This window comes from Sapajus apella, unplaced genomic scaffold (genome assembly GCF_009761245.1).
Source record: "Sapajus apella isolate SASKATOON/1434 unplaced genomic scaffold, GSC_monkey_1.0 scaffold109, whole genome shotgun sequence".
Taxonomy (NCBI): Eukaryota; Metazoa; Chordata; class Mammalia; order Primates; family Cebidae; genus Sapajus; species Sapajus apella.
Window position 1 is genome coordinate 4,476,800 of NW_022437049.1, and position 18,867 is coordinate 4,495,666.

General features: G+C 44.0%; 1 pseudogene; it reads right to left on the minus strand.

The window, feature by feature from the left end:
• Window positions 1-4,001: 4,001 nt before the first annotated feature.
• Window positions 4,002-18,867, minus strand: part of LOC116537372 — a 37,076-nt pseudogene continuing 22,210 nt past the window's right edge.

Genomic DNA, 18,867 nt, shown 5'->3' on the forward strand with positions numbered 1-18,867 from the left:
CTTTCTTTGTGTTGTCAGATTCCCTCTCTCTTTTTCTCTTTCTCTCTGTCTCTGGTGCGTGCGTGCGTGTGTGTGTGTGTGTGTGTGTGTGTGTGTGTGTGTGTGTGTTGTATAGTGGTGTAACCTTTGGGATAAAGCTTTTTCTACTATCCTTGAGTATACTTTTTAACTTGAGAAAAAATGCTACCAGCTTACAAAAAATTCAAAACTGCATCTAACTAACCACAGAAAATTGTATAAAAGAGCTTAGCCCTAAAGTATTTGTGGGTCATATTAAAGTAGATGCCAGGCAGGGCCCTAGCTCATTGTTCAATACCTATTTACATCATATTGCTGTAGTCAGTGGGATAGTGGGTTTACTCACAAATGACACATATTGATAATGTTGAATGTTTTTGCCACTTGCTTTCAAGCTTCCAGATTATTGAATAAAAATTTTCTTGAAATTATTCTCTGGTCTTGTTTAGCTATTAAGCAAAGGGTCCCATAGCTTAGTAAAGGTCTGAGAGTGGGCACCTGGCCCAGATCTGGCTGATTGGACATAAGAGAACTCTGTTGGAAGCTTCTGGAAGAGATGTTTTCTAATTGCCAATGTGAGACACTTGTGGCTTGATCAATATCTGTGAGGAGAAATGGGAACTGTTTATTATTATCATGTGATAGACTTAAAAATATTGAAGCAGGGGTGCATCCCACTGGCTATATCTTTTCCACCCTTAGAGAAGTACCAAGTTTGCATGACTCCCTTGCATACATCAAGATGATGGCAATTGGGGTGAGCAAATGGAGAAATCAGGACCAGTGATTTTGGAAAGAGGTTGAGGGTGGGAGAGTCAGAAGAAGATGATGATCTTAAAGAGGGCTTGTGGGAAAAAGAAGAGAGATTTGGGCCACTGTGAGTGGGATTCTGAGAAGAAAAATGGGAAAATATAATCTTTGTGTGTGTGTGTGTGTGTGTGAATTTACATTTCCACTTTCTGAAGTCTTCAGAAAGCCTCTGATCAAAATTGCCTTTTGCCACTGTCAACAGCAGGAGATGACCCAGTTTTATAAATGAAGAGTGTTTATTCCACTTTATAGGAAATGTTTTTGGCACTTGCCTTTCAAGCTTCCAGATTAGTTATTAAAAAGTTTCTTGAAATTATTATCTGGTCTTGTTTAGCAATTAGGTAAAGCATCCTGTAGCTTAGTGAAGGTCTGAGAGTGGGCACCTGGCCCAGATCTGGCTGACTGGATGTAACAGAACTCTGTTGGAGGCTTCTGGAAGAGATATTTTCTAACAAAAAGAGAGGATTGTCTACAAAGAGGTGGTTTCCTGCTGTCTTGAATGCCCCTTTACTCCTGCTTTCTGTGGTGTTGTGATGAACATGACTGTATTAGTCCATTCTCATATTGCTATAAAGAACTGCCCCAAACTGGGTAATTTATAAAGCAAAGAGGTTTAATTCACTCACAGTTAGGCATGGCTGGGGAGGCCACAGGAAACTTACATTCATGGAAGAAGGTAAAGGGGAAGCAAGGCACTCTTCACAAGGTGGCGGGAAGGAAAAGTGCCAACTGAAGTGGGGAGAGCCCTTTAAAAAACCATCAGATCTCATGAGAACTCATTATCAGAAGAACAGTATGGGAGAAACCACCTCAGTTACCTCCACCTGGTCCCTCCCTTGACACATAGGGATTAAGATTACAATTCAAGATGAGATTTGGATGGGGACACAGAGTCAAACCATATCAATGACCATGAATTGGCCCTTCAGGGGTGGAAGGACAGCCTGCTGATGGTGGAAAGCCTTTATGGCATTGTTGAGCTATTGAACTAGCTCCAGATTGTCTACTTTGGAGAACTGGTTCAAGTCTTCTAAGTGCTATTTCTAATTGGTACAGTTATCTGTATTTGTTGGCTTTTGTTAATCAATAATTGTTGGGAGAAGGTCTTGACGTGTGTGTGATGGAGTATATGTTGTTTCCTGAGAGGCGATGACAAGGAACACCGAGCCATCCCCAGGCAGGAAACTGCTAGAATAAGTAAGCAGCAGGTACTGATCATGCACTAGTTAAATCAGTTCTCCAAACACAGGATATTTGACCTTGTCCCCATTGCTGACCCGCAGAGTGCTTTTCAGCTTGTTTCTATCTTAGTAGTGAACAGGCATTATCTGCCTATTTAGTGTATCTTTATTTTATGAAGAAACACTGAGCACCTGCTTATTAAAAATAATCACTTGTTCACAAAGAATAAACAAATGGGTCAGAGTGCTCTGGGCTGTCACTGGGAAATGCTGTCAGACTCCTGACAGTCCTACTCTGATCCTACTTTTGCACTCTATCTTTGTTTGTTTCTTAATTCCTTCAGTGCCTCCTGAGCTGGGGTCTCTATGATTGAGCTGGTCTTGGCAAATAATAAATACCCTTATGGTTAAGCCACTGACATTTAACTCCGACATGCAGCCAAGGGCATTAGTAACTGGCACACAGCACATTTGAAACTATAGCCATTTGTAACTACTTCTTCATAAGGTGGGATCAAACAAAACAGAAATAATAAAATTATAGCTTATAGAGAACTACAGCTGTCATCCATAACGTTTAATTTTCAATGTCTGTGTTCGTCAGAATCATCTGGCTCCATTGATTGACTGTATAATAGGCAAATGTCGCAAAAGAACTCAAATTATAAATTTTAATTAGTAAAATTTTTCAATTTGCCTGTTTTGCATTTTGGTTCCAATTAAGATTTCATTTGAAAAAAAGCTAAAATAATTGAAAAGCACAGCAAAAGCCAAAGGGAAGCAGGGTAAGTGAATTTGTGTTTGTGTATATGTGCATGTACTAATCATTGCATTCATCTGATCATTTAAATTCATTAAGCCCCTCCTATGTGACATTGACTGTTCTGTGTGCTAGAGATCAAGAGCTTAATGGAACACAGACTCTGACATCTATGTCAGGGACTCCATTTCGGTAAATGGCAACCACAATTCAATAAGATGTTCAGGCTGAAAGCCACGTTGCCATTTTTGAATAGTATGTTTCTCACACATCCTATTTGTAGTCCGTCAGCAAATCATATTGAGTCTTCCTTTACAGCACTACCTGACTCTAACTCCTTTTCATGTTCTTCATTGCCTCCACCCTAATTCCAGCCAACATCATCTTCCACACGTATCCTTCTCTATGGTTTCTTTCCCATATGGTAGCCAGAATGGTTAAAAAAAAAAAAAAGACATAAAGGAGGCCATGACATTCCATTCTTTTTAGCTCTTCCATGGCTGTATATTACTATTTTTTTTTTTTTGCTTTTTTTTTTTTCATTGCATGTGAGATGGGTCTCTTGAATACAGCATTTTTTTGCTTTTTAAATGGTTTTATTTTATGTGCAAATAATGAACAGGTGTTGTATCTATAACTTCCACTTCCTAAAAACAGGAGCTTTTTAAAAGAAAACCATATAATGACTTTTAAAAGGCACTGGGATTCCTCTGCTTTTAGATCATTGCTAGGCTAGAAAAATAAAGTTTGTTCTACCAGGAATCACAAGTTAGAACTGAGTATTTTCCAAAGTGGAAATTCTAGAGTGTAGTGTCCTTCCAGGCAAAGATTATTCAGTTATCATCCCCAACATCCACAACTACCTGTCAGAAGGGTTAAACCAGGTCAAAACAGTCCAGCATAAATAGGCTTCATCAAATTATGTCATTATGCTCTTCTGAGATGCAAATAAACCAAAGCAGGAAATACTGAAATCAAAATAATGTTTGACACTGTCATAGAAATTATTAGTTCCTTATTGTATCCCTCCTTCTATAACATTAATGAAGAGAATATTTTACTGGAAAGGATATTTTATTTTATATATCACTAGCCATGATTTCTTGCCATGAGTTATTATACAAATGCTGCCTAGCATCATTATCCAAATGACAGAACCATTTTGATGTCCACAATTCGCTTCTGTAGTTATACGTAAAATTTTCATGATTTACATGGCTACATCTATCAGTGAAGATTTAACACTGAGATGCAATCTAACATCCATAATATCTAATGTAGATAGCAATGTAGGAAAGATATATTTTAATCACTTTTCATTTAAGTGACCTTATGTAAAAAATAAGCTAATAATTTAGAAGTTTCAAGTCTCCAAAGGGCATTTTCCAATGTACATAAAAGAAATGGTTACAGAGATTTTTAAGAAGGATCTTCCATGTCCACATTCTCTTGTAACTGCTGTACCACTTTCTCTTCCAAATGCTTCCCTTTGCCTGCAAGCGGGCTCGGATAAGATGGATGTTTTGCTTGACTTCTTTGATATCCTGAACTTTCTGTAGTTCTTTACTTTTCTTCAATCTGTTCCCTGTAAAGTTAACTAGGCATTTCTATTTGATCTCTTCAACTCTCTTCATTGCATCGATAGTTTTATTCCGTAGCTCTCGCAGGTATTTGATAGGTTCATTTCTTCATTTTTCAACTTCAAATGAATTATCCACTGTAAGCTCTTTCCCAGTTGCTTTCTGGAATGCTTTGGTCCACCTAGCTTTGCGAGGATTGCACTTCTATTTAAAGTTTTTATGACATTTAGATTGACAAAATCTGAACACTTTGTAATCGTTGTGGACGAACATCATGCCATGGCCAGGGTAGATGGGCTCTGAACAGAAATAACATTTCTTGATATGTATGTTAAACCTGCGTGGTTCCCCACTGACCAAACACCAAGCTTGAGAGAAGCTGTATATTACTATTTAAAAAAATCCAAATTATTGTTCCTCGCATATAAGGTTTCTTTATGATCCCAGCATAATTTTCTACCCTGCTATTTCTCATTCAGTTCAGTCCAAGCATTCTGGCCTTGATGTTTGCTGCACACCCCAACTATGTTTCCTCCTTGGTAACTTTGCCCTTGCTGATCACTTAATTCATGTCTGCTCAAAGTTACCCCAAGGTTTCCCCTGACCCTTTTATATTCTTCTCTAGCCTTACACTGTATTGTATACCTAATAGTTGTAATCTACCTCTTTCACTTGAGCATCAACTCCATGAGTCCAAGGACTTCGCTGTTTTGATGAATCTGAATGGATGGATGGATGAATGGATGGATGGATGGATGAATGGATGGATGGATGGATAGATGGATGGGTAGATGGATGAGCTCTGGGTGAGTCACTCCATTCTTTTCAGTCCTGATTCTTCCCTGACTAGCGATGTCTTCTGGACCAGTTTTTCCCTTTGTGCCTCTGTGTTTGCGTCTATGAAATGAGGGGAAATTTCAAGCCTTGGAATGGGGAGATTTTAAAGGGGAGGCCTGTTGGTTGCCTTCCTTTCACGCTGCTTGGGTGGCTTCCTACTTCATGCATCAGGCCAGCCTGTTGCCAGGCAGGATGGGAAGCTGACCTATGTGCAGGTGCTGACTAATGTAGGCATCTCTCACCTTAACCCTGTGGCGAAAAGCCAGCTCAGGCAGCCTAGGGCAAACAAACACATGGAGTCAGCAAAGACCTCTTCTGGGCTTGCATTTTTTTGGCACCCTTCCTACTCCTGTTGACCCACTTCCTACCAGGAACATAATGCAATCCTGATACTGTATGCTTTCATCCTAAGAGGGTGGATTACAAAATTTAACTCATCCACAGCTATCCAGGAAATATTTGTTCCTCTTTCAGGCATCTTTGCATGGATTTCATGAAGAGCAGTCTATTTTCACTCTAAAACCATGTACACCTTTTGTCCAGGTCCAGCTCTTTCACAGCTGTGTGAGCTAGGGCAGGTGTCTCTACCTTTCTGAGCCTCAGTTCTTTCCTCTGTAAGATGTGAACACTAAGAGTTACCTCATGTCATTGCAATTACAGTTAAATGAAGTGACAAGTAGAAGGTATCTGATACAATGCATACAGCAGCCCCACAATAAGAAAAGACGGCAGAGAGAAGACAGTGGATAACTCAGTGAGATTTTGGTTCACCTTGACTTTCTAGGATCCTTTAAATTTCCTCTGTATGCCATTTCTGTTCAAATAAATAGCCAATCTTGCTTATAACCATGGAATTGGGAAGTGCTAGAAGGGAGGCTGAGACAAATCAAAAACAACAGTTAAAAACATTAATGCGGGCCGGGCGCGGTGGCTCACGCCTGTAATCCCAGCACTTTGGGAGGCCGAGGCGGGTGGATCACGAGGTCAAGAGATCGAGACCATCCTGGTCAACACGGTGAAACCCCGTCTCTACTAAAACTACAAAAAATGAGCTGGGCATGGTGGCACGTGCCTGTAGTCCCAGCTACTCAGGAGGCTGAGGCAGGAGAATTGCCTGAACCCAGGAGGCGGAGGTTGCGGTGAGCCGAGATCGCGCCATTGCACTCCAGCCTGGGTAACAAGAGCGAAACTCCACCCCCCCACAAAAAAAAAAAAAAAAAAAAACATTAATGCATTCACAGTCCTGGACTCACCTCAGCAGAGCCTGTAGTCTGCAAAGTGTTGGTCATTAGGAAAACTGCTAGGCCCGCAGCCTGGCTTCTTTCCCCCGCTACCCGTCATGCTTTCCCTCCAAGGGTGGAGCAAACCTGCTGGAGGGGGGCGCTGGTCTGGACTACACATCCCTAATCTGTAATCCTACCCTGACTCTGGAGGACGGGACTCCCCTTTTTCCATTCCCACATGGCAGGGATGAGGATGGAGGTGGGAGACCAGCTTGCTCATTCATGATAATGTGTACCAGGCCTGTGAGAAATGAAACAGAATGAGCACACACAGCTTGTCCTTCATGGAGCTCACTCTTCGTTACCTTTCACGGCTTGAGCTCCTTTGTGCCAGTGTGAGGTGGGGTGGCTAGGGGCTTCTGCCAGGAAACAGGTGGAGTCTTGCCAACACCTCTGCTTGATGCTGGAGTTTGTCAGCAGAGGAAAACGTGTGTTGAAAGGCCAGGAATCTGCCACTTCCTGCATGTGAGTGAACAAAAAAGCAGTTTTGTTTACCTGGAGAACTACTTTTAGAGCCCATGGCAACCACGGTTTTGGGGGCAGGGTTACTCTGAGATATCCAGTCAGACTGAGGGCTGGGAAGTCCCTGGATCTCCCAGAAAGGGAGGCTGGCTTCTGGGCCAGGGTGAGGGATTCCAGCCAAGGGGAGAAAGGAGAGAAGTCAGAAAAGAGGCTGAGGCGTCAAACTGATTTCCCCCTCGGGCTTTTGCCTGTGTGCTCTCTGCAGTGCTCTCCGTCCTTCACGGGTGGGGCTTCCTCCTCCCTCTCGTCTTGCCCTCAGTGCCCCTTATCCTTGAGGCTTGGCTGGAGCCCTCCTTCCTAACACCCAGTGCCCTCCACTTGCTGTCTCTACAGTGTCTCCAAGTGTTTCCTGGGTATATTCAACATGTCTATGGAGTTCTAAGTCAACATCTGGCAAATAAAGGATAACTCTGATCTGATTTCTTTCCCAATTCATCCATGTATCTATTTTGTAATCAATTTCCAGAATATAACAAAGCCGTCTGAATTCAAAATAGACTGTAATAACTAAGCCATTCATTGGCTAAAGCTTTCTGGCAAAAAGAATAACATAATGATGAGGGCCTGGGAAGGTCCTACTCTTGATGAGGGTCCTCCTCTCCTTGTAAACGAATGCTCTGCTTATCTTCAGGTATGGAATTCTTCCTCAAGGCACATCTGTGTGGTTAAATGCAGGCCGCTTTTGTAAAGTCATTATACATTTAGTGCAAAAGGGGTTACAATCATCATTTTACTTGAAGCCTCCCCCAAGCAAATGATGAACCCCATTATTAGTGGGACAAGATTAACTTATTTTTACAAGAAACATATGGAAAGCTTAGGTGGGGGGAAAACGTCTTGCTTTAACCACCATGTGTGTTTATAATGAAATAATTTTAAAAAGAAATGCTGTAGAAAGGTTAATTGCTGGGTCTGTATGTTTTACCAGGCTGGGACAATTTCTAAGCACAGTAATCAAATTAATCACAGCAGGATTGTTCCAGTGTGGTAGAGAAGGGAAGCAGGCAAACTGGCCACACAACTGGCTCGTCCATGGATCATGATTGTTTTTTGTTTGTTTGTTTGTTTTTTATTTTTTAGAGGCGGAGTCTCACTCTGTCATCTAAGCTGGAGTGCAGTGGTACCATCTAGGCTCACTGCAACCTCCACCTTCCAGGTTCAAGAGATTCTCCTGCCTCAGCTTCTAGGCTGGTCTCAAACTCCTGACCTCAAGTGATCCACTTGCTTTGACCTCCCACAGTGCTGAGATTACAGGTGTGAGCCACTGCACCTGGCCCCGTGGATCATTATTGGTCACCTACCGTGCCAGACATTTTCTAGGGGTTGGGAATTTAGCAGGGACAACAGAGATAAACTTGCCTGGCCTTGTGGAACTTTCCAGTGTGGGAGACAGATAATAACAAAATAAATAAAGTATACAGTATATTAGAAGGTGACATGTACCTTCTAAAAATGGCAGAAATGGGGGTGGGGGATGCACCTTAAAATGGGCCCATCAGGGTGGCACTTAGGTGACATTCAGGCAAAGATTAAGAGGTCAGGAGATAGCTGGGGGAGGGGCATGCTAAGCAGAGGAAAAGGCCAGTGTGAGGGTCCAGATGTGTTTGAAGAAGAGCAAGGAGACCAGTGTGTCTGGACGGCAGTGAGCCAGGGGCTGGGTGGGAGGGTTGGGGTAGGAAATGAGCCAGGGAGGGAAGGGGTGCTGAGCACCTGGGGTCTGCACCCAGTGGAATAATCTTTGTGCTTTATTCCGAGTGAAATGTGAAGCCAACCCAAGGTTTCACAGAGGACCTACATGATCTGACTCACAGTTTTCAAAGATCCCCAGAATGAATCATTTGACAGCCTGCGTTAGTTTGGCCAAAACACTCAAGTCAGGGCTTGCAGGCAGGGTCACCCCAAGGTGTAGTGGGGAGTCAGATGCAGATCCCTGCACATGACGCTAACACCCTCCACCCCTAAAGCCTCTGTGTTTTACTCTCAGTAATGCCAACAGTTAAAGTCAAGGGTAAAGGGGTTATAAGCTCTGAAACTATTTCTGGTCCAAGAGGCCCAGATTCCTCACCTTCCTTTTTTAAACTTCCCTGATTGAAGGAAGAAGGTGGAACTGGGGTGTGGGGCAGGGGAGCTCAAGCTAGAATATTCATGCTAATGTCCTGCCAGAATGCTCCTGGTCACAGCAGACCTCACCCTAGAGGATCTTATGCTAGGATTGCCTGAGTCACTCTTCTCTTCTAAACATTTGGTATTGATGCAATTACTTATTTCATGGCCTGTGAGCAGGGATTTTTATAGAACCTGGGACACTGTGTCTAACATGGGATGTTTAAATTATTTTAAAGTTAGAGGAACAGTCAGGGAAGTGTGGTATAGATGCAAAATGGACTCTCTGGGGTTTTTTATTTGTCACGAAGACAATAAGGCAAGAATTCTTGGACCAGACATTTCCAACAAGTGGGTTGGAACAGGATAAGGTTGGATGTCGTCAGTGAAGCAGAAGAAGTATCCAAAGGCTTAGGGAGAACAGATTTATCGTAGGAGACCAACTCACCCACTCCCTAACTGTGTCCCCACAGAGGGTCCAGAGGCCGCTCCCTTTTCCAAGGCCACTGAGACACACTTGTGATTGGAAGTCCAGCGTCCTCGAGTAGCTCCGTGGTGGGCCAGAAGTGACACTGGGCCTGGCTGCCGTTGGACGGGATTCTGACTTTAGTGGCCATGATGGGAGTGGCTGGCAGGGACCAAGAGGCTCTGTTTTTGTTTGTTTTGTTTTTTTGTGTGTTTTTTAATTTGGTTCTTTTGAGACCGAGTCTCGCTCTGTCACCCACACTGGAGTGCAGTGGCACAATCTCGGCTCACTGCAACCTCCATCTCTTGGGTTCAAGCTATTTTCCTGCCTCAGCCTCCTGAGTAGCTAGGATTACAGGCGAGAGCCACCACTCCTGGCTAAGGAGGTGCTCTTTAATTACCAAAGACAAGATAAGTGTGGCTACTGTAAAGGTCATCAGAAGAGTACTGGGGAGAGCAAAAACCACATGGTGACCATCAAGCAGGCTATGTGGAGACGAACGACTTTATATTTGAGGAATTTAGAAATAATTAGACTTCTCTTTTATCTAAAGTCAGCACCTGGTTGCAGACCTCTTTTCAACTTAAAATTTATAAGTAACTAGAATTTCCATACATTTCCAGAACACATGCGTGCTGAAACTCATTGTGCAACTCTCGCCGACATTAAGGCACCAAAATGTCTACAAATGAAATCATTTATTATGCAAACTACCCTCTAGGTCCCACTTTAAGGTCCATAAATACCCTTAAGGAAAAATGATGGGGCAGCCTGTCTCGCTGAGGAGCCCCACTGCACTTTTCTGCAGCATTCTTTCTTTTTTTTTTTTTTTGAGATGGAGTCTTGCTCTGTCACCAGGCTGGAGTGCAGTGGTGCAATCTCGGCTCACTGCAACCTCTACCTCCTGGGCTCAAGCGATTCTTCCGCCTCAGCCTCCCAAGTAGCTGGGACCACAGGCATGTGCCACCAGGCTTGGCTAATTTTTTTGTATTTTTAGTAGAGACGGGGTTTCACCATGTTGGCCAGGATGGTCTTGATCTCTTGACCTCATGATCTGCCCGCCTTGGCCTCCCAAAGTGCTGGGATTACAGGCGTGAGCCAGCATTGTTTCTTTTTAATAAAGCTTTCCTTCTTCAAACATACACTGTCATCAGTAAATTCTTATCAACCCATGAGATGACCACTTTCCGATGCGGGGGCTCTGACATCTTGCACAGCAAGTATGACCCACAGAAATCACTGTCTTGGTTGATCATCATGATATGCCTTGAGCAGCAATAGATGGGCAGACGAAAGCAATCTCACCTGTTTTGCATAGATGGAAAAGCTTTAGATCGGGCACGTGGAATCACCACAATAGTAGGTCCTAGCCTCTCACCCAGTTTGTAGATTTGAGCCACTTCGCAGGCTCAACACCTCTGGAAAAGAGAGGAGGACCAGTCTCCTTAAGGAGATCCTGCAGCATAGCCGACAATGTACACTGTCAATTGTCCTTCCAACCTTCCCCCAGGGACCTGCGGCTGTTTATTAGGGTGACTGTGCATAAGGGAAGGGGATATAACCAGACTTTGGGGAACTACTGGACAATAGAGACCCCAAACTCTACTACTGTCCCTACTGTCTGCCAATTAAGTGACCAGTGGAGATTGGCTCTGGTTCATCTCTTGGTGGACCCAGAATGTTCTGCAAATCTACTCTGTGGTTATCTCTCCAGTTTCAGAAGTCAGTGTTGGAAAAGATATGTCATCAGTGTGGGCAGAGGGACCACATTGGTTAGAACTCTTTAGCCTATCATCTTTTAGGTTCCCAAGTACTAAGTGCCCAGTGCTCAGGGTACTTCCCAAACACAGATGGTGATGTATGAGGGGCTGTGTGTGAAGAGGCCAACCCACTCTGGCTGGCTGGCTGCTTGCCCGTGGCTGCAGCACCAATTCTGATGCTACACAACTGAGGCTGAGGCAGGAACTCTTGTAGGCCAGAGCAGGTGGCAAAGGGCAGGGAAGAGAAAACCAGTCTCATTTCTGCCATCACTTTCATGTGGCTTACTGGGCACATCCCTTTGTCTTTCTGAGTCTTGGTTTGCTCATCTCTAAGAAGAGAAGTCAGGTTTGAAGTCACTGATTCTTTGGCTGCATATTGGAGTCACTCAGGGAACTTAAAAAGGATGAATACTTAAGCCCTACACTAGAGATTTTGATTTAATTGGTCTGGGGTGGGGGCCAAGTGCTGATGATTTTATGCCTCCTCTGGTGATTGAAGTGTGCATTCAGGGGTGATCCCTGCTGGCTGAAGTCTTTCCTGAGGTCTCTTCCAGCTTTGACAGGAGGAGTCTATAAGATATTCGTTCACTGAGAGAGAGAAAGAGAGTCTGACACATTTGAAGTCAAAGTTACATGGAGCCATTGGAGAGAAAAACCTGAAAGCCTCTTTCTAAAATTAGAAACCTGCCTCTGTTATTCTCCCTGGGAAAAATGTGACTGGCCAGAACACAGGGAAGCTGGTTGAGGACAGTCCTGCTATGGTCTGGATGTTGGTATCTCTCCCAATTTATATGTTGGAATCTAATAACCAACTGATGGTATTAATAGGTGGGGCTTATGGGAAGTGACTAATTCATAAGGGCTCCCCTGGGGCATGGGATTAGTGCCCTTCTGAAGGAGGCTTGAGCAAGTCCCATCCCCCCTGCACCTTGTGAGGACACACAGAAGGCATCACCTATGAAAAACAGGCCTTCACCACACACCCAATTTGCTGATGCCTTGATCTTGGACTTGCCAGCCCCAAGAACTGTTAGCAATACATTTCTACAGTTTATAAATTACTCAGCTTAAGGTATTTTGTTATAGCAGCCTGAACAGACTAAGATAAGTCCAAATCAGCATTTCACTGCTCAAAGATTTGTTCATAGCATGTGCCTGTGTCCTAGACATAGGCCAAAATCTGCCCTTGGGTTTAATCTGCATCTTGCCATACCCCTGATATTATAGATTCAGAAAGATACCCATCCTTTCTGCTTACTGATGGATGCTCTAACTTCTGTGTCTTATTCCTGCCTTCATCTTTAGCTAGACTTTGATAAATGATTGTTCCTATTCTGGGAATAATAGTAGGATTGGTTCTGGTTTCTGAACCTGACTTGAACACACACTAGCTGCGTGCCCTTGAAGAGGTATCTTTCTCTTCCTGGCATCAATTTCCTCATCTGTTAAACCTGTGGTCCCGAGGTGTCTTCTGGATAAAATGCTCTATGCTAATGTAATTTTATGAAACTCCGCTGATCCATCCAGAATAGAATGCTGAGCTGCCTTCCTGAAGCAAAATGGAGCCCAGACGTTTGCAAACTGATTATTCTCACAGGTGTCAGAGGTAGATTTGTGCGGAGCATGTTTCCAACTTAGTCCACCCCAAAAGAATGGTCTCTTCTTTCCACCTACCCCTGTCGACAATGAACCCAGCTTTGAAGCACTTGGAGCAAAGGCTGCTAGATGGCGCTGTTTCCCAAGATTTGCAGGGAATCTGCGTTTCAGCAGATGGCTGTTAGAGAAAAATTAACAATTAATGTCCACTCTATCAGCCAAAGCCGGCAGAAAATACGTTATACTCCAGAATATACAGAAAGCTGAGATTTCTCAAAGACGTTCTGCTGTCAGCTTGGTCCTCTGCTGGCCAAAAATGTAATCCATCCTCACATTGGTCCCCTAAATAGGAGACATTAATAACAAGGGTAAATAAGGAATATTATAATAAATTATTTGTATGCTTATTTTCTCAGTCTTATCACATTTTCTTCTGAAAGTTTATCTTCATATTTCAGCTAGAAAACTATCATTACTGGGCTAGAGGGTGACTATAAGGTCACCAATTCTGATGTGAGTTCACTTGGCAACCACTTAAAAAAGGAAACTATCAGATGAAACACATGGGCTGCTTCTCCGAATCCATATGGCGTTTGCAGGGTATCACAAACCCAGGCACGAGGGCTGTGGAGGCAGGCAGATTTCTCCTGTTTGCCTAACCTTTATTTTTCTACAACAAGGCTGTTTGAGTCAAGAGCTTGAACACCGCAGATGTCATTGTCTTCATCAAAAGGCAAAGATGTCCTTTGTCACATAAAAGGAGAGTCAGGAAATGCAGTCAAAGGGAAGGGTAAAGAGGTCGTGTGGCACATTCTCAGCGAGGCTTCTTGCATTTTCCCCCCTTAGTGTTTGCAACCTTCATTCTCACTATTTCCATTCCTGCCTTGCTGGGTGCTGAAAGGTAAGCTCCTTCTAATGATGACAGAGCGCGGTGTGAGGAGGGCACCGTAAGATTCTGCTCTTCTGCCTGGCCCCCGACGACCTGCTTTGCTTGTAGATATGGCCACATCGTGGGTAGCCAGTGGTGCAGTGGCCGGGTTAAGCAGCAGAACCACAGGATTCTCTTGCGGGCATTGCTCATGCTCTGAAATATAAAACCTATGCCCTCCGCAGTGTGTCCCTTCCCCTTACTTTTTGGCTCCCTACTCCTTCCTTGCCCAGAAACAGCAGTCTATCAAGATTAAATTATTAACCGCTTCACCCTCCCTCTGCCACGCTGTTTGCCGCTCACTTTTGCAGTCTGGGGAGAAAAAAAATGAAACCTATGTATTTCCCTCAAGTTTCCCTCCTAGTTAAATTTTGCTTTTTGTGAATTCATGGTGTGCATAGTTTACATTTAGAAAAATATTCCCAGTGCCAACTCCTCTGTGTGATTTTTTTTTTTAAAGCACACATTTTCAATCAACAGCATCAACAACTCAGACCCCAGGCTGGTGGAGAAGGGTGAGTAGGGGCTGCCCATGGGAAAGCAGAGCATCTTCCCTCCCGGCAGGGAAAGGCAAGGCCCCTTGACCCAAGGTACCAATTACTATTTTAACTATCCTCCCCCACTGCCCAAGAGGCAGCTGGAAAGGAATCAGCATGCTGGGAGTTCCCAGAGCATCTCACTGGCTCCCCAAGGCTTCCAGGCATTTGCCCATCTGGTGAGGCCTCCGGAGCAGGGGGGCTAATTAGGCGTCATCTGGCCACCTGAGAAGGCTTGGCGGGCCTCCCCTGGCTTCCCCCTCCTCCAGGCAGGACTCCGCTCTGACAGCTGCAAATCTCTGGAGTTTATTTGGTTTAGCAGCTGCCCTGGCTAATTATTGGATAGCAGGGTCCCCAGATGGCTGCCTCAGACTGGAGGGGGTGGGGTGAGCAGAGAGAGGGTTGGGGAACAGAAAGAGGGGAACGACATGAGGGGTAGTAAGAGAGCAATGTGAGAAACAGAGCAGTTGGATAAACATTCGATTCAAATCTCAGGAGCTGGAAGATGAGGAAGGAGTTTCCTGACTCCTGGCAGGAGAGTTGATTTCTTAGATGGGTCCACCCATGAGAGAACACCAACCCCTACACACACATCTCCTGCCACACCATGATATTCTGTATTCATGCCCAATTCTTCCCTTTTAGCACCGTCCTCTGCCTGGACTTACTCCACCATCCAGGAACTAACCAAGAATTTTTCATTAAGAGAAAGTGGCCTTACAGTCCTAATTTGGGGTGGGGATGGTGGGTAAGCAAGCTTTAGAAAGAGAATGTTTTATACAAAATTATTATTTACTATTGTTGGAATTTTTTTTTTTTTGAGATGGAGTTTTGTTCATGTTGGCCAGGCTGGAGTACAATGGCACAATCTTGGCTCTCTGCAACCTCTGCCTCCTGGGTTCAAGCGCTTCTCCTCCCTCAGCCTCCCGAGTAGCTGGGATTACAGGCACACACCACCACACACTGCTAATTTTGTTATTTTGGTAGAGATGGGGTCTCGCCATGTTGGTCAGGTCTGTCCTGGAACTCCTGACCTCAGGTGATCCACCCGACTCAGCCTCCCAAAGTGCTGGGATTATAGGAGTGAGCTACCTTGCCTGGACCACTGTTGTTGGAATTTTAGGCTTAAAGGCATGTAAGTATTTTAACCCTGGTGTCCCTAAACCATGACAGGTGCCCAGAGAATTGAACACTTATAGGCAAGTCGGTCTACCTACCACTTCTGGGATATTCTCTTTGTCTCCTGGGCAGGCACCCCATGACATGGAACAAATAGGAAGAATGTGGGGATGAAATAAGAAGAAGCAGAATGAAAAGCAGTATCATCCACACAATGGGCTCTATTGTGAAAGATGCTACTTCTAGGTCACTAAATCCTGCTGTCAGTGTGAACCCTCACTTGCTAAGCACCTAGACTGAGACACTGAAACACTGAATTCCATAGTTTTCTCTTTTGTAATGTAAGATTATTTGAAGCAATAAGGTGGGGGTGGGAGGGGTAACCCTGGTCTAGGTCAAAATGAGTTCTAGTTTCATTTCTGGTCCTGTATATCCGTGGTATGTTTCTTTGGATTAAATCATCACATTTTTTTCCTGGTCCAATGTTCCTATCTTGAGATGGAAAATGTGAGACAATGCTTTTTTCAGTATGTCAGAAGTTCCTATTTTCTGTGAATATTAGAGGTTAGAATTTTGTGTTTCTCTATTTTGTTGAACTGTACCCAAGAGAGAATGGCTTTCTCTGTCCCCCTCATCTCTAAACTGCCATTGTGAGACTGAAGCCCATTTTATACCAGGAAAGGAAAACTACTGGATGGAGACAGCTGTCTTGAGACTCATCACGTGTGCCCCAAAGATCAGAAAGGTGGGGGCTCTACATATGTGCAATACTCGTTGACAGCTGTAGTAATAATTGGAAGGGTGGTTGAGATTTCGTGATGGCAGGAAGATAATCTTGTTAAGGTTTTGATATCTTGTCTGGTTCCCTCATAACTGTCTACCCATCCCTTGGAATTACAAGGCTGAGACGGGAAGACTTAGCCTGGGATAGAAGAGTTCAGAGATTTGGATCCATCAAGCAAGATTCACAATGATGAGTAATTCTCTTCAGAGCACTAGAACACTTTGATTCCATTAGGTGGAGACTGCAATCATCCTTATCCCCCCAGCTCTCTAAAGCCCTTGGGGCATAAATCCCAGGCATATGAAATGGACGCAGTGGGAGCGGAAAGGAAAGCAAATGAGGGGCTTCTTAGTAACCCGTGTCAGCTTTCAGCGGGGTATGTAATAATGGAGACTGAATTTCTTCAGTTTGGGGATAAGAGTCATTATTTTAAATTAGTCTGGGACCAAGATAGACCCCAGAGGATAAATGTTACATTTTTCTGTAGGTCACTAAACATCCTAGCTTTGTGTTACAGCTTCAACAGAAAATGACCAAACCTTTTATTGAAATCTGTAGTTCTTCAGGGGAACTACAGGGCCTCTGAGAGTTGATTTTGTCCAGTTTATCACTCTGGTAGCTTCCCCTCCAGTGTCTCTGAGGAATGGAAGCCCATTGTTTGCTTGACTACCCCTCAATAAAGGAACCCAGTACATTCCATCGTGGGCAGGTCAAGTGCTTAGAGGACTGTTCCTTATTTTGAGCTGAAGCCCTTTCCTTAAGACTTCTCACTAATCCCATTTCTGCCCTTTGGAGCTACACAGGATAAATATGGTCCCCCTTTCAGATGAAAGCTCTTCAGACAGTTAAAGCCAGTTATCACATTCTTTAACTCTTCCTTTGTACAAAATGCACATTTCAAGTGTGACACAGTCTCTATCTCCCTTACCGTCTGACTCTGGACATAATCTGGTTTTTCTGCATTTGCATCAGAAAAGAAGATAGAAATATTCTCGGTATTTCCAATAAAGGGAAATTAATATAAGGCAATTATATTAATAATAATGAACTAATAAAGGCAAATATGAGAGAATGCAAATATTAGTAAGTTCAGGAAGTGGCTTCCATTCCTACAGCTGGAGAATGAATAAGAAGTGTCCTGCTACCTGGAATCCCAGTGGGGTGGGGGTGAGGAGCACCCAAGGCAGAGTGGGAACCATGGCAGAGGCACCATGAACAGTGCTGGTACTGCCAAGGGGAATTGAGCTGCTGATGGTGGAATAACTGAAGGGGCACTGCCTGGCTAATGCTGGGACCACCATGGCTGCTGCTGGCATCACTAACATGCTGCATCTCAGCAGGTGAGACCAGCACTGGCTCCAAGGAAGAGGTTTTCCATACAGATGTGGAAACTGCCAAAAGACCTTGGACGTGAGCTGCCACCTGCTGCTGGAAAGATGTGGAGAGAATGCAGATTCAGGAAGAGAGCTGCTTCTTCCCACCTCTCATATCCCAGTTTCTTGCCATGCTTTCCATTGGCACACCCTAACTGAAAACTATTGGCAAGAGACTTGCAGAAATTAACTTTGCAGAGTCCCAGGGCCGCTAGATTACAGAGAAGAGAACAGAAGAGAGGAAATGGGGCCTGAGACAAATATCCTAAAATATAGCGTTCTTCCTAAAAGGTAAAATCGGGAATTGAAAACTAAACCCTACATAAGATGGGAATAAAGCTGAGAGATGTAGCTAGCCTCACCCTTGGGTTGACAGTAGAGTGTTATTAAAATCAAACACATGTGACATAAATACTGTTCTCGGTTACTGAACTTGCAGTCAACAACATCCTTTATTTACATGAAGCAGGTGAGGTAAAACCTGTATTTTTGAAAATGAGTGACTCAAGTTTAAGTCTCTAGTCGATATATTTGTATATATTTTTTCTCTCTTTCCTGGGATACTGCCTCTTTCTTCTGGTAATGGAGCCCTTCTTTTTCCCTTGGGGAAATTGCACTCTTCCATCCATGTGGCTGTCCCTTAATCACATGACTCCAGGAGCCCTAATCACAGGGGAGGGCACAAGAGACAAGCTCCGAAACTTGAGTAGAGACACTGAGGGACAGATGGATGGTGGATCTGAAGCTGTACTTGGCACTTCCCTGCAGATGCAGTCTTCTCCACTGACATCCAGAAGCTACTCTGATTCTGGGCGGTCTCAAAACCTGGTTGTTCACCTTTTCTGCTGTTGCACCCACTGCCCAGTGTTCTTCCTGCAAAGTCTTTTCTTGCTTTGGTTAGCCAGGGTCTATTCCTGTTGCTTACACCAAAGAACCTGGAATGACATGCAGTCTACTTACCTGTATTCCCTCTGGGTGAGAAGACACCCCCTGGCTTAGGGGAGAGCTATCAAATGCTAACTCTACAGCCAGTGTAGCAGCTATTGCTCCATCTTTGTATCCTCACAAATATTAGAAGCATAATGAGCCATGGCCAACCAGGAAAGTGAACTTACGGTGATATGCTGGAGAGATCTGTCCTTATTGCAATGGAGTTCCAAAATCTATGATGCAGATAAATACATGGGAAAAGATTTTCATGCAATAATCTT